Genomic DNA, 16,107 nt, shown 5'->3' with positions numbered 1-16,107 from the left:
CTGTGGAACAGTGGACCAGCTCTATACTCTCGGCAGGGTCCTGGAGGATGAGTGGGAGTTTGCCCAACCAGTCTACATGTGCTTTGTGGACTTGGAAAAGGCATTCGACCGCGTCCCTCGGGGAGTCCTGTGGGGAGTGCTCCGGGAGTATGGGATGCCGGGCTTCCTTATAAGGGCTGTTCGGTCCCTGTACCACCGGTGTCAGAGCTTGGTCCACATTGTCGGCAGTAAGTCGGACTAGTTTCTGGTGAAGGTTGGACTCCGCCAGGGCTGCCCTTTGCCACCGATTCTGTTCATAACATTTAGGAACAGAATTTCTAGGCGCAACCAGGGCATTGAGGGTGTCCAGTTTGGTGACCTCAGGATTAGGTCTCTGCTTTTTGCAGATGATGTGGTTCTATTGGCTTCATAGGACCGTGACCTTCGGCTCTCACTGGAGCACTTCGCAGTCGAGTGTGAAGTGACTGAGATGAGAATCAGCACCTCCAAATCCGAGACCATGATCCTCAGCCGGAAAAGGGTGGAGTGCTCTCTCTGTGTTGGGGAGGGAGTCCTTCCCCAAGTGGAGAAGATTAAGTATCTGAAGGTCTTATTCACGAGTAAGGGAAGGATGGAACGGGAGATCGATAGGCGGATCGGTACGGCGTCACCAGTGATGCGGGCGCTGCATCCATCTGTCATGGTGAAGAAGGAGCTGAGCCAAAAGGCATAACTCTCGATTTACCAGTCGATCTATGTTCCTACCCTCACCTATAGTCATGAGCTGTGGGTAGTGACCGAAAGAACGAGGTCGCAAATACAAGTGACCGAAATGGGTTTCCTCTGCAGGGTGGCTGGGCTCTCCCTTAGAGATAGGTTGAGGAGCTCAGTCATTCGAGAGGGACTCAGAGTAGAGCTGCTGTTCCTCCGCATCGAGATGAGTCAGGTGAGGTAGCTCAGGCATCTGGTCAGGATGCCTCCTGGACACCTCCCTGGTGAGGTGTTTCGGGCATGTCCCACTGGGAGGAGGCCCCAGGGAAGACCCAGGACACACTGAAGAAACTATGTCTCTCGGCTGGCCTGGGAACACCTCGGATTCCCCCAGAGAAGCTGGACAAAGTGGCTGGGGAGAGGGAAGTCTGGGTTTCCCTGCTTAGACTGCTGCCCCCGTGACCCAGCCCGGAAAGCGGTAGGAGATGGATGGATGGATGGATAGTTAATCCCAAGAACCTCTAATGCATTCCAATTGGTGGGATGAGGCCAGTCTACCGTAGCTCACACCTTAGCAGATGCTTCTTGCGGAAGCAACAAACCCAAGAAAGGAGGACTGTTGTTTAATTAAAGACATTTTTGTCTTAACATAGAGGTTGTACTCCAGAAGGCACTGGAGGACCTTCTTGACATGTGTTCTATGTTTGTCTGGACTGTTGGAGATGATCAGGATGTCTTCCACATGTTCAAATACTAAATGGTTAACGTGATTAATTATGGCTTGAAATATTCCATAATTAAAATAAATTAAATGAAATATGCAAGGCATCAAGGTCTTATAATTTATACAAAGAAGCCAACCCCAGTGGAGGAGGAAGAGGGCTGAATTAACCCAGCTACCAGTGACTCAGTTGTTCATGGCTTCCATCTCCGATGTAATGAGTGAGAACAGGAGTCTCTTGAGACAGACCACTCTGGGGAGCAGGTCAATAGCACAATCATACAGCCAATGAGGAGGGAAGAATTTGGTTCATCACTTGCTGAAGACTTTCAGGTCCAAATAATCAGATAACACATCTGGGATAATCTCAAGATGCTCTGACAAAGGGTGAGTAGCATGCACGCACTGGGAACTACTCATTGCTCACCCAGTCTGAGAGTTATGTTGTGTCAGCCAAGAGTAATGGGGTACCATGGAAATTTGTGGGTTGGGTAAGACATAAAAGACCATCAGCCCCAGAATCCACCAAAGCCTGCAGGGTTGAGAGAGCTGAGCTGGAGAGAATCACAGGGGTGATGGTGCAGGGAACAGGGGAATGCATTAAGTTATACTTAATGTCTTTTATCGGGCAGCTAGTCTTATAGTGATCCATGTGGCTGGAAAACAAAAGAGCGACAGGTCTTTGGATCGCCTGAAGTGTGTTCTGGAGGTGGCAGTCATGATTCCCATGCTGGTGTGAGTGAAGGCCGATTCAACTGGGCCAGAAGAGCAGAAGGGGGCTACAGTGGCTGCTACTGAGCAGTAAGATTAGCCAAGCTCTCTTTCAGGGTCTAGAGCAGGGATGTCAAACTCCAGTCCTGTAGGGCCGGAGTCCTGTGTAGCTTAGCTCTTTCCCTGTTCCACCATAAATGATTTAGCTTATGACGTTTGTGGTAATTAGCACAGAGAGATGAATCAGGTGTATTAAGCTCTGCAGGGCTCTGGCCCTCCAGGACTGGAGCTTGACACCCCTGGTCTAGAGACATCCAGCAGTGTTCTGGAGATTTTGCTGATATTGGCCCAATAAGGTTCCCTGTCTTACCACAGCCATCCTTAGCTGCTCAGCTTCAGCTAGGTCCATTGTGGCCAAATTGAAGGGTCACAAGTGTGGTCTGAGGTCAGGGCCAAAATACAAATGGTAAGATGGAGGCAGTTTATTAGCAAAGTCAAAAAACCAGCTGACAAAGCAAAAGAGGCATGCAAAATGAGCAAAGGGTCAGAACACACAAATTTTCAAATAGGACTGAGGTACAAAATCCACAGGGGCAATGGCAAAGCCAGTAGAATTCAGGTTCAATACACAGAAGGCAAACAATCACAGACAAAGGTATCCAAAATGGGGGGCAAAAATCAGAAAGATTACAGAGCACTTGGCAGGGGCACAAGACAATCTAGCAACTGAAAGCTAAGAAAAACAAATACACTGGGGAAGAGGTAATCGACTAAGAACAGGTGCAAGCTCTTGACTAATTAAACAAGCTGATGGGTAGTTGCAGTCAGGTGATCTCCAGGAGTGGGACACTGGAGACACCGAAAACACCAGTACAGGGAACAGTGAACCAGAACACCACTAGAGGGCAGCAGAAACAGGAGAAACCCTGACAGAGCATCTTCACGCTATGTAATTACCTTATATATATATTGCCTGAAAATCAGAAGACACCATTGTCAAAATGTCTGATGATAGTCATGGTGGGTTGGAGATTCAATGATGAAACAGCGGAATGTCTTCGTCCACAGACAAAACACAAAAGTCTGTACACACCGTATCATCATGCAGAAAAGCGAAATATGAAGTAAGACATGAAGATAAGTAAGCTTAACTCACCAGTGTTAATGTTGTTAGGTGGTGATGCCATTTTATGCAATTTACGCAGCAAACCTCAAAACCAACTGATGACAAAATTTGTTAACCATTTTTATTACTGGATATGATCAATGTTATCAATATATTTTTGCAGGCCTCCTTCATACTATCCCACATTTTCATTCCATATATTTTTATTTGACATTTTAATCTTATTTATTCTAATCTTTTTATACATTTTTTTCCTTCAAGCATAATTGTGAAAGCAGGTGTAAGCTGTACATTTCACTGCACAGATGTACAGTGTGTTTGTGTATGTGTCAAACAAAACTCAAAACTTAAACTTGAAACCTGAGATGACATGCTATATAAATCTGGAGAAAAACAGACAAACGATGCAGCTGCATTATTCTATCATTCTCAAAATACAGTATACACTACATGAGAAAGGGTTACTCTGCTTATCTTCCAGTTTGGATTTCTTTTTTTGCAGTGGGCAATTTTAAACTGCTTACTCTACCATTTAACACAGGACATTGAATTCACAAATGAGAAACCATGAAAAACAAAATGGTATACGTTTCCCATTTAATTGAGCCACAGGCTATTCCTCCCTATAAAACTTAGAGCCACATGTTAATGACATCTGCAATAGGTAGAGTCTAAATGGCCTTTCATTGTTATGCCAGGTCCTGTGAACACATGTGCAATAATAGTTTCAGGTAGACATGTAACCTTGCCTAGTATGCACAAGCCAGAGAGTGATATAAATAAGGAATGCAGAAAGATCTTACATTTAAAAAGCTGCCTTTTCTGGCACTTGAATGCATTTGAAATAAAATTGCAAGAGCTATGCGTTCAATTTAAAAGCAAAGCAAGCCTATTATGTTCACTGCTGCATGTCTATTTATTATTATTGGTATACTGTAAAATGTTCTTGTACTGGCAAGCAGTATAAGGCACCAGTTACACAAGCCTATAAAAGCAATTGTATCTTGAATCTATTGCATTGTTCCAGTAACACAGGGAAAAATATAATTAATCCTTAATTGACTTAAAGGACATGTTTTAGGGTGTTGGTTTTTCCATGCACAAGTATGAAGTTAAAGGGGAAATCATGATTTTTTGACATTCAACATACTGTAAGTCTAATAGAGTACAAGTTTCCAAAAGCAAACCTACCATGGCCAATCAAGAGTTCTTTTCACTGCTGAGTTGATAAAAATATAATATTTCCTGTCACAGTTCCTCCCTTGGGAGTCCCTGACTGACATATCTGACCCGCCTCCATGGGAGTTCCTGTTGTCTGAGTGTGTTGAACGGCTGATCTAGGAAGGAGGCAGGGCAGGCAAGACAGCAGGGCACGGCGACACAGGCAGGGAAAGGAGAGGAAACACAAGACAGATGAATGCTCGGTAATGCTCCGTAACATGGCAACAATACTTCGCAATGGCTGTTAGTACCGCTAAGCCTTAAGTATTGTACCAGCAAATGAGGATGATTGTTAAGCACTGTGCTGCCACACCCCTGTGGGCGTGACAGTACCCCCCCCCTGACGGCCGCCTCCTGGAGGGCGATGAAGGCGCCGCGGCCGCCCGCGGGGTCGTGGCGCTGGCCTTGACGGGTGCATACGATGGAAGTCGTCCAATAGACTAGCATCCAGAATGTCGGCCCTTGGAACCCATGACCGCTCTTCGGGGCCGAAGCCCTCCCAGTCCACCAGATATTGCAAACCCCCAACCCGCCGTCGGGAATCCAGGAGGGCCCAGACCTGATAAATGGGGGAGCCATCCTGCATGGCCGGGGGCGGTGGAACCGCTACTGGTGCCTGCGAGTGAGCCGGACTGTAACGGACCGGTTTGAGGAGAGAGGAATGAAACGTAGGGCATATGCAGTACACTTTGGGAAGCTCCAGTCGGAAGGAATCTGGACCCACCCTTAAGTATTGTACCGGCAAATGAGGATGATTGTTAAGCACTGTGCTGCACCACCCCTGTGGGCGTGACAGAGTGCCCCAGTACACCACCTGAAAAACATGTTCCACACTGGTTTTCTATTTACAGCCACGCCCCTTCCAGCTGTGACTGAGCTCCTAGTCAGTCTGAATATTTTAGTGTGCCTTAGATTTCTGTTTGGTGTGAGATCTTCCCAGTTTCTGAGAGTTTGAGCATTTAGTCTGATGTCTGTCTTTTGGTTCCTAATTCTGTTCTGTTTCCAGTTTTTGAGTTTGCTTTGCCCTGTTCTGATGGTTGTTTGCGCCTTGCCTCACCCTCGCCTGTCTCAGTGTTCGACTTGGAAAGTGTCTGCTTGTGCTGGTTTTTGACCTGGTCAGTACAACCCTGACTTTTGCCTGCTCCAATTATTGTCTCAGTCTCCTACCTCCACTTCCTCATTTTATATGCCCAGCAGTAAGAGCAACAGAATGCATCTCCCCATTACTAAAGCAATCTCAGCAGTCTCCATCAGACTCGGCTACACACACCTGCTGTTATCTCAAGGCTCTTTCCCCATCACATTTGCTTAAAAGCAGCTGAACTATCACAGCAAATCATTATGCAACAGTAAATGTGCTATGGCTTTAATTAAATAGTGATTCTGGAAAATGAAACCTGGAAGTACCACTCGCCCAGTTTTGCCTGGCATACGTGAATGGTCTCTAGGTGCTTTAAGCAAAATACAGATGACAGCCAGCTATAAATGACACAGATGTCACAAAGTTTGTTGCAAAACATTTTAAATTCAGAAACAGAACACATTTTTTTCAACTTTCAACCAAAAAAATGGAAAAATAAAAGCAGATGATGATAAAAATTAAAGCACTTGAAAATCTTCCTTGGGGTGGAATCTAGTATTTCAGTTTAGCTAGCCTAAATGCAAGACAGGAAAGGAATTACAAAACTTTACCACACTCAAACCATGCATTAGCATGGATGGGTGAAGCCCCCGAGATTCATCCCCCCCCCCCCCACACCATCACCACCACCCCCCACAGACCATAAACAGTCACTACACTAATTAAATAAAATTATCTAGGAGATGCTGAAGCAGCACATTCTGCTAACCAGGTAGCTAACAATGATCTTTGAAGTCAGTGAACTTGTTTCAAAAGGATGTTCTTGCCTGAAGAGCTCAGGCCAAAACAATAATGCTCTTGTGTAGCGGTACTAATAGGTACCTGTATGAGGTAGGTGTTTGGCGGGAGGGGGGCTGTAAATAGGATTTACAATTGGTAAGGTGTTTAAGGTGTGGGCGGTATCATATAGGGGCGTATGTCGGGGTGTGGGCAGGTGTGTCAATGCATTGATGAGCGTGGGGTGGGCAGGACTGAAGATAAAAGACGCACACAGCAGTGGAGGACAGACTTCTTTGAGACGGACTGAACGCAGTGGCAGCGAGCGGCTGACGGCAGCGATTCCAGGCGCTATTCCCAGTGGACGAGACCGTGAGATTGATCAACGCGCTCTAGTTCCTCCCGATAAGGGACGTGAATAAGTTGTTGCGGGTGAATGTATGGACCTGGACTGGGTGCGTGCGTGTGTGCGGCAGTTAATAGTCCCCTCCCCCCCTGCTTTGTAGCTCTGCGTGGAGAATCCTTATGCATCTGTGACGTCGTTGGAAGAGAAGCTGCGCTTGACAAGGGCGGAGAGCCGAAGCCTGGACTGCTGTGCTAGAGACCGTGCCGAACGCCGCCTCCCTAGCGTGGCAGGACTGAAGAAAGGGGCGGTGCTGCGGGCGGAGGTTTCGCACCCCGATCGGGGCTGATTAATTAAATGTTCTGTGCTCTGAGTGTCACTATGATCGGCAGGTTATTCTACGGGTCTCCGTATTAACACTCCCCCGAGTAGCACTAGTTGGAGGGGCAGCCCGCTGAAAGGGAATATCACGCTGTCTCACGTAGCTGGGGGCTGGTGTCCCGGGACGGGGGAAGTGAATTCTACTTGGGGTGGTTTTATTGTATGTGTTGGACTCGTGAGTGCATTAACCGGATGGTAATGTTTTTATTTGCGGTGAAGCTTTGACGTGCGTTAGAGAGTGGTGTAACTACCAAGAGTGTGGTGTGTGTTAGAGTGACTAATCCATATTGGCTGCCCCAGGGGGTTGGGGTATTTGCCTGGGACCCTGGTTGAGGCTGGGCTGTGAGGGGGTGTCCACTAGGATTTGGTTAACCGGGGGGGTGTAACCTGAACGAGTGGGATGTGAGCTGTCGTTCCTGTAGTTGGGTGTGTGTGTGTGTGATCCTTTTACCAATAAACTTTACTCTTTGAGCTGTCTGCCTTTGCCTATTCCCTGTGTAGTACAAGGGTTGGAGGGTTGTGCTGGTTGCGGCACCGTTACACTTGCACTACAATTTGTAATTATACATTAGCTAATATTGTAAGCATTCAGTTAGAAATTGTCCTGATCAGCAAGATGTATCAACATTACTGACTGGGCTTATTGATAATTTGATGCAGATTAAATACAGAAGTGAAAATTTCTGAAATATCCTATTAACTAATCTTTTGTTCTATTTATATAACTACACACATATAATAAGTATACTTACATATACAAACTTAATATGTATGCATACATATGCAATTTTAAATGGTGTGCTTACTGGAAGTTCTTAAGTTAATAAATTTGATTTATTGGAAACTGTAAAGATTCAACCTATCACTACTATTTGTTGTACAAATCCTCTTTGCATTTCAAGTTTTTGGACCAAAAAAGTCAGTCTGGAATCAACTCTTGGAATTGACTCCATCCTTTCAAATAATAATAAAGAAGCCCACATACACCGGTACAATACATTTAATAAAATATATTTTCCATGACCCCTAAGATTAAAGTGTCATACAGTTAATTGTTGTACTATTACAGTCGCAAACCACACAACAAATTGTGCCCAGTGCAGGGGCAGATTTACCATAAAGCAGGGGTAGGCAGTTATCTGGGGCCCCTGAAAACTAAGGGCCCCATGAAGACAGAATTTCCAGTTACATTTAAGGATATAACACAATACGTTCATTCAAATCAGTGGTTCTCAACCTTTGTGCACCACAACCCAATTTTTACTTTGTCAGCTCAGTCGCGACCCAATATAAGCATAGGTTTAAATTAATACTATGATCAAGCATAGTGCGCTCTGCAATTTACACCAATCAATGCCTATCGCACAAATCTTATTAGATATGCCAGTGACTTTTAAATTAAGCATCTGTAGTTTGACTTCTTGGATTGGTTGAGTGTTCACTAGTGGTGTGCTAAGCAGTTGCAGACCCAGGACTCGTTTTATAGGTTAATTCTATGATTGTGGCTGGCAAATCTGATCGTGGATCAGCATAGGAGCTTCCTGGTTTTAAAATGCTTGCATTTCCAATTCTGCCTCAACCGTTTCAGAACTTACCGCAACCCACAGGTTGAGATCACTAATTTAAATGACAGCAACATGTATGATATTTGCATTTTTAGCGATGGTTTTTGGGTTAGACTAAGTTGCCCCCGTCGCAGCTGTAATGGACTACAGTACTCTGAAACTTCGTGCTACCCAGCTTTGTTTTACCACTGCCTCTACCAGTTCAAGAAGTCAGCAGAAAGATACAATACTAACAAATTACAATACATCTCCCTTGTCTGGTACTGTGTCCCTGTATATAGTGGTACACATCTTGTGAGCTGATGTGGAGAGAACACAATTAAATGAGACTACGCGAAAATTCAAGACTAACCTTAACAAAAGGAATGGATAAACTTATAGCCTCTATCGATCCATTCTCCGGCGATGCCCCGCAATCATCAGCAAGTTAAACCTACAGCACTCCAGCTCCCAGCGTGACTGGTAAATTTTAGCACTGTTTTCCGCACTTTGATTAAAATACTGTAATAGTGGGTCGCTGAACCAAGCTCTCAATAATTATACAGCAAAGATAGTTCAGGATTTGATCACCAGATAGCGGGTTATAACGATACTACGGCAATCATACGCATTTGCACTGCCCACGTGTACCGTGCTCTTCGCCCCCTTTACTCCTCATACACACGGTGGGCGTGCGCACATATATACAGACACACGTATAACAATAAACATTAACCACTATACATGACATCACACAGCACATTTATAACGACACAAGCGATTACTGCAAACTATTTACAAAGCTCGCATCAGTTCAACCTGCCGCGCTGCCCGCCGATACCTCCACGCTACAATACTATTGGTGTTCCATTGCTGATAATTCCCTCTTGTTTCTCTGTTTCGGCCTAGGGCCCCTAGATAAGTTAGTCTGCCCCTGGCCCAATGTCATACACAGCCAGCCCATGAGCTAGATGTAAGTGTTAGTTTCTCACCAGAATGATCCATTTAATTAAAATAAATTTCACTGGGGTTTATCTAAACACCATATGCAGCTGGCGTGTAAAATTTAGGGTAAAAAAAAAAGTCCTTAGGGTAGTTATAAATTATCATGGGGTAATTTACTGGAGTTAAATTCTATCATAGGAAAAACATGTAAGGCTAAAGCGATAGCGTCCACAAACATCAACACGTCAGCAAAAATCCGCAACAAAAATGGTAATTGCAATAGATATTGATGGCGTAATGGTCCCATCTTGTGGCGAAACTCTGGAACTACTACTACATTAATCGGTATTCATGTAGTACAGTGGTACCTCGGTTCTGGAACTTAATCCGTTCAGGAATCCGGATCGAATCCTAAAAAGTTCGAGTTCTGATCGAATTTTTCCCATAAGAAATAATGGAAAAACAATTAATTGGTTCCCGGCCCCCCCCCCAAATTACACCTAAATATGTTTTTTTTTTTTAGCATTTAAACACAAAATGAACAGGATAAAACAAGAAGAGCATTTTTTTCTTAATGGCTTCCAAAACGATAAAGATCTTATCTCAACATTACCCCTGTCCTGCCCCGATCGTCCGCTCCTTCCGTGTGCCACGCCCCCTCGTTAACCTCGTGTGGGATCCCCATGTAATCAGCTGTTTCTGGTTATTGTTTTTTTTTTTTGCTTTATTGAACTTTTGAAATAACAGAACAATCAATACAGCGAAAAAAAAAACAACAAATAATACAGGAGAGATTAAATAATAATACAAAAATAATTAAAGAAAGAAGAGAATCAAATAGGCACAAAATAGAATGAGAAACGAAAAAAAGAAAAAAAAACAAGAAAGGTAAAGGAAGCAGAGGGTACTTCACCAGATAAATTACAGATTAAGTATATGTAAAATCTTGTAGTTTGTACAGATTGAATAGGTCCTAACTGCTTTTTTATTATGAGAAGTTGAAATAATTTTTAAATATTGCTTAATCTCTTTTAGAAACACAACAAAGATAGGTGTGCAATTAGAGAATTTGCATTTATGAATGTAAAACCTACGTAGATACAAAATTAGATTTATAATAAAACAAACATTTGACTCTCCTTCAAAAAAACCAAAGCAAACCATCTTGGGGTTTAAATTAAAACCTTTTAAGATGATGTTTGAGATAAACAAGCCAACATGTTTCCATAGTTGCTGAGTATATTTGCATATCCAGAATAAGTGAGGAATGGTTTCAGTTTTATTTATACAAAATACACAGTCAAAATGTGTAGCAAACTTCTTATTTAAGAAATATTTGGTGAGATATATATTATGAAGTATTTGAAAAGATATTTCTTTTACTTTATTTGTGACAAAAAGTTTATGTTGCATGGACCAGATAAGTTTCCAGTTTAGATTGTCAAAAATACTATCTCAATGTGAAATAGCAGAAGGGGTGCAAGCGATGGATTCAACCAAAAAGGCTCTAACTTTATGAGTTTTACTTTTTTCCCCTGTAAAACATATCTCTCCAATAGGGGTCTTAACAGATTCAGGTACTGGGTATACCATCTTCATCAAAAAGTTGGCCAACAAATAACAGGCCATTGCTGAACCAGTGTTTGTAAAATAAAGATTTTTTCTTAAATAAAATATTCTTGTTATTCCATATATAACAGCGGTGGGGAGAAAAGTTGTGTTTGTACATAAGAGTCCATGCAAGAAGGATTTGCTGGTGAAATTGTGACAGTTTGACAGGGAGTTTTTGAATGTTGTAGTTGCACATCAAAACAAATTTTGCTCCACCAAGCTGAGAAAAAACTATCTGGGGAAATATATTCCAAATAGAGGTTGGATTTTTTTAAAATCGACTAAGCCAGGTTATCTTAATTGAGTTATTTAAAATATTAAAATCAATAAAGTTTAAGCCACCTTTGTTGTGAGAATGTATTACCACTGACTTCTTCAAGTAATGGGGTTTGTTTTTCCATAAGAAATTATATAACATTGCATCTATTGTTTTACAAGTAGACTTATCAACACACAATGACTGAGCAGCGTAAGTAAGGCGAGACAAACCCTCTGCCTTCACAAGTAGTCCTCTGCCTTTCAAAGACAGGTCTCTCTGCAACCAACAGTTGCAGACCTGGAGAAAGCCCACAGTTCTGGACGTGGGGGTGGGTTGGCTGTCATCCATCGGGCTGAATTGAAACTTTCTCCTCTGCCATTGCCTGACCTTATCACCATGGAATGCTTAGCCTTTAAATGCAAACCTCCTCACTCAATGACAGTGTTGCTCATATATCGTCCTCCCAAACCACATTCCTTATTTCTTCTGGAAATACATGACTTACTTACATCACTCTGTTCATTGTCATCAAACATTGTTATTGTTGGTGATGTAAATATTCATGTGGACAACTCTTCTTGTCATCTCTCAACAGAGTTTTTGAGTATGCTCGATTGCCTTGGTCTCCAGCAGCATGTGAAGGCCCCAACACACACTAGAGGGCACACTTTAGATCTTGTCATTACTGACTCAGCTCCTCTAAAAAGCTTAGAAGTCTATGATCTGGGTGTGCCTGATCACAAGGTGGTCTCTATGGCTTTCTCATTTCTATTGCCTATCACAAGACCTAAGCGCCAAATGTCCTTCCGGAACTGGAAACACATTGATTTAACCTCTATGGCTGCAGACCTCCAACTTCAAATTCCCTGTCCAGCCATCACAATGGTAGATGAACTGGTAGACCATTATAATAAATCTTTGACCAGCGTTTTTGACCTCCATGCCCCTATCAGGACACGTGTATTTACTTTTGTACGTTCTGCTCCCTGGTATACACCAGAACTACGCCAAATAAAAATGGCAGGGTGTGCTTTGGAGCGCCGGTATAGAAAATCTGGACTCACTGTATATAAGCTTGCATTTCGTGACCATCAAAGGGCCTATTCTAAGTCCCTGAAAGATGCACAATGTCAATTTTACTCAAATCAGATCAATAAACATAAAGGCAATTCAAAGCAGCTGTTTGCTACAATTAATCATCTTTTGGAGCCACAACAGCGATCTTTCACTGAAGTTACTAAGGAGCAATGCAACAGCTTTATTGACTTCTTTAGATCAAAAGTCAATAACATTCGCTCCATAATGCCTGGACCACATTCTCCGCCACCGCCTGCCTTTAATCTTTCATTTGGGAGTTTGCCATCTCTCCCATATTTCACTGAGGTCTCAACCAGCCACATTGATGGAATTTTGAAAGGAATGAAATCATCATCTTGCACACTGGATCCTATTCCGACAGTTCTGCTTAAGTCATTCATCCCTATTGTCAATCCAATCATTACTAAGTTAGTAAATCTTTCACTACAAACTGGTAATGTTCCACCCTCCCTCAAAGCAGCTGTCATTCGCCCGATGCTGAAGAAGCCCTCATTAGATCCAGAGGTACTTGCAAACTACAGGCCCATCTCAAACCTGACTTTTTTGTCAAAGGTTTTAGAAAAGACAGTTGCTATCCAACTACAGAGCTATCTTAAATGTAATAATCTGTTTGAGAAGTTCCAGTCAGGCTTTCGTTCAGCCCATAGCACGGAAACGGCACTGCTTAGGGTGACAAATGATTTACTGATGGCAGCTGATGCAGGTTCGCCATCCTTGCTTATTCTCCTGGATTTGTCAGCGGCCTTCGATACAGTGGACCATACCATTCTCCTGGATCGCCTCCATCATACAGTTGGACTCTCAGGAACTGCGTTGCAGTGGTTCCAGTCCTACCTGTCTAGAAGGACTGAACATGTCATGTTGGGAGGATGTACATCTAGGCTGGCCACCGTCACATGTGGTGTTCCTCAGGGGTCAGTTCTTGGTCCTATCCTTTTTACCATCTATATGCTATCTCTTGGGCATGTCATCACCAGACATGGGCTGTCCTTCCATTGTTATGCTGATGACACGCAGCTATACATTAAAACTGCCCCAAACCCTTCAGAACCCATCCTGCACCTCATTGCATGTCTGGAGGAAATTAAGGCTTGGATGAACATCAATTTTCTACAGCTGAATAGCAGTAAAACTGAGGGACTCCTTGTTGGCACCCCCCGCCAGATAAGTTCTTTTCCTATACCCCAGTTCACCTTTGATAGCCAGGCCATTACTTTCTCCTCCTCAGTTACTAATCTGGGGGTTCGGTTTGATCCGCAGTTGACCTTCAGCGACCACATAAAACATCTGTGTAAGACATCGTTTTACCATTTACAAAAAATCTCCAAACTTCGCCCTCTTTTAACCCTCCCAGATGCAGAGAAACTTGTCCACGCCTTTATTTCCTCAAGGCTGGATTACTGTAATGGACTTTTTGCTAGGATTCCTGCTAAGGACATACAAAAGTTACAATACATCCAAAACAGCGCTGCAAGAATCCTACTGAGAGTAAGGAAATTTGAACATATTACTCCCATCCTCAAATCACTTCATTGGCTCCCTGTTTCTTCCCGGATTGAGTACAAAATTCTTCTGTTAACCCATAAATGTATTTTTGGCCTGGCACCTTCATATCTTCAAGATTTGATTAGTTTGCAAACCTCCAACTGCATCCTCAGATCATCAGGTACTATGCTACTTCAAGTTCCCTCTACTAAGCTGTGTACTATGGGAGGTCGAGCTTTTTGCTCTGTTGCCCCACAGCTATGGAACCATCTTACTGTCCAGCTGCGAGTTACACAGAACCTGGACTCCTTTAAAGCAAATTTGAAGACTTTTTTATTTAGGAAAGCATACAACTGCTGAGATATCATATTTAGTAGTTGTGATATTTCTAGATTTTATGGATGTTTTTAACTTTGTTGTTTTTAATGTGGCACTTTGAGATTTTGTTAATGAAAAGTGCGTTATAAATAAAATGTATTATTATTATTATTATTATTATTATTATTATTAACCAACAGTTAAACCTTTTCTTTGTTTTAGCAATAATTGGATTGAAGTTTGCAGAGCGTCTCAAATTTTTGGTTATTTTTATGCCCAAATATGTTACGTAGTCTTTGACAGGGATACCACCAATTGAAGAAGTTTTTGTATTTTTAACCGGTAATAGTTCACATTTGTTAAGACTGAGCTGTAAACCTGAGGCTTTGGAGAAGAACTGTTTCTGGTTGTTGTCATTAGTCGTCTGTATTAAGTCTGCGTTTCAGTTTGTTTCCCCAGGTGCGTTTGACTTGCTTACAGCGCTGGCTTAAAACAACGCATTCTGATCCTGACGCAATGCATTACGGTTAGATGCATTGCGACCTCTCACCCGGTTGCACAAACTGGAACCGCTTCCGTGACGACACACCTTTGCCCTTATTGGCTGAAGAGTTTAGTTACACGCATGACGTTTGTATCCCAGGCAGTTCCGATGCGTAATCTGCTATTTCTCCCGAATATCACGTAAAGCAGTGAGAACTGGTTTTCAGTTAATTTACCTGGTAAAATAAAGTTTAAATAAATGACATAAATGCTCTAATAGTACACGCAAGTTAGTGGTTAATTTATTGTTAGTTACTGTAATGTTGCGCTGCTTTATTTGCTTAATCGTCCAGTCTGTGAAGAAGGCATTCAAGTAAGAATTGCATTGTATTATGACTCATTTCCTGGCGCGTACAATTTATATTAGGTCAGCGTTCACGGTTCGACTTCTGATATTCACATTGAGTTCTAGGTCAAACTGGTTTGTTCGACTTTCAAGAAATTCGAGTTCTAGTGAGTTCGAGAACCGAGGTACCACTGTATATATATTCTACATTCGCTCGATCAGACCCGTCCCCTTCAGCTGACATGAGAACGTTGCACATGTCTCCATATTCCCTCACACCAAACAAGCCAACAAACATGTCATCATGGTAGTTTATTTGAAATTTATCATCATTCAATGTGTACTCTGTTGGTAGATCTCTAACAGATACCCAGAAGCATCTTGAATTCTCCCAGCGTCTCTAATGGTACTGTAGAGGTCGTCTCCATTCAGCAGCACTTAATCAATGTCTGTGACTGACCAGCTTAAGACGTTCTTTACTTTATACATTAGTTGGCAATCAAACTATTAGCAACAAATTGCTTGTTACTGTTGACTCCAAATCGTGGGTGTCCTTCATGGAAGGACATTGTACGTGCCTGAGGAAAATGAGAAGATACAGATATAGTTATACAGTTCACATGCTGTTGTTGATACAGGGTTGGGTAATCGTTTGGCACTGACAGGGTACTTTTCAGTTCAGGTAAGTATTCAGGTAGCTATTTGGGGTCAGTGATTGCAGCCTTTCTTTTAGGAGGGGGCTGCGGTACCTCGTCCATCCAAGCATTTTCTTGATAAAGAGAAGGCATACAAAACTGGTCAACGGTCCTACAAATGGCATCTAGGGCGGGAACTCGGTGGTCATGGCTCGTCGGCAAAGTCACAGTCATGGCCATTTTGGTATTCCGGGAGGGGGGAATGGGATAACCCCATCATCAGTCTTAGCCACAACATTCCAGTCATCAGCCTTTTCTTCGCTGCTGCTGAA

Source organism: Paramormyrops kingsleyae, chromosome 1, assembly GCF_048594095.1.
Source record: "Paramormyrops kingsleyae isolate MSU_618 chromosome 1, PKINGS_0.4, whole genome shotgun sequence".
NCBI classification, from domain to species: domain Eukaryota; kingdom Metazoa; phylum Chordata; class Actinopteri; order Osteoglossiformes; family Mormyridae; genus Paramormyrops; species Paramormyrops kingsleyae.
Note: the sequence above shows the minus strand (reverse complement) of the source record.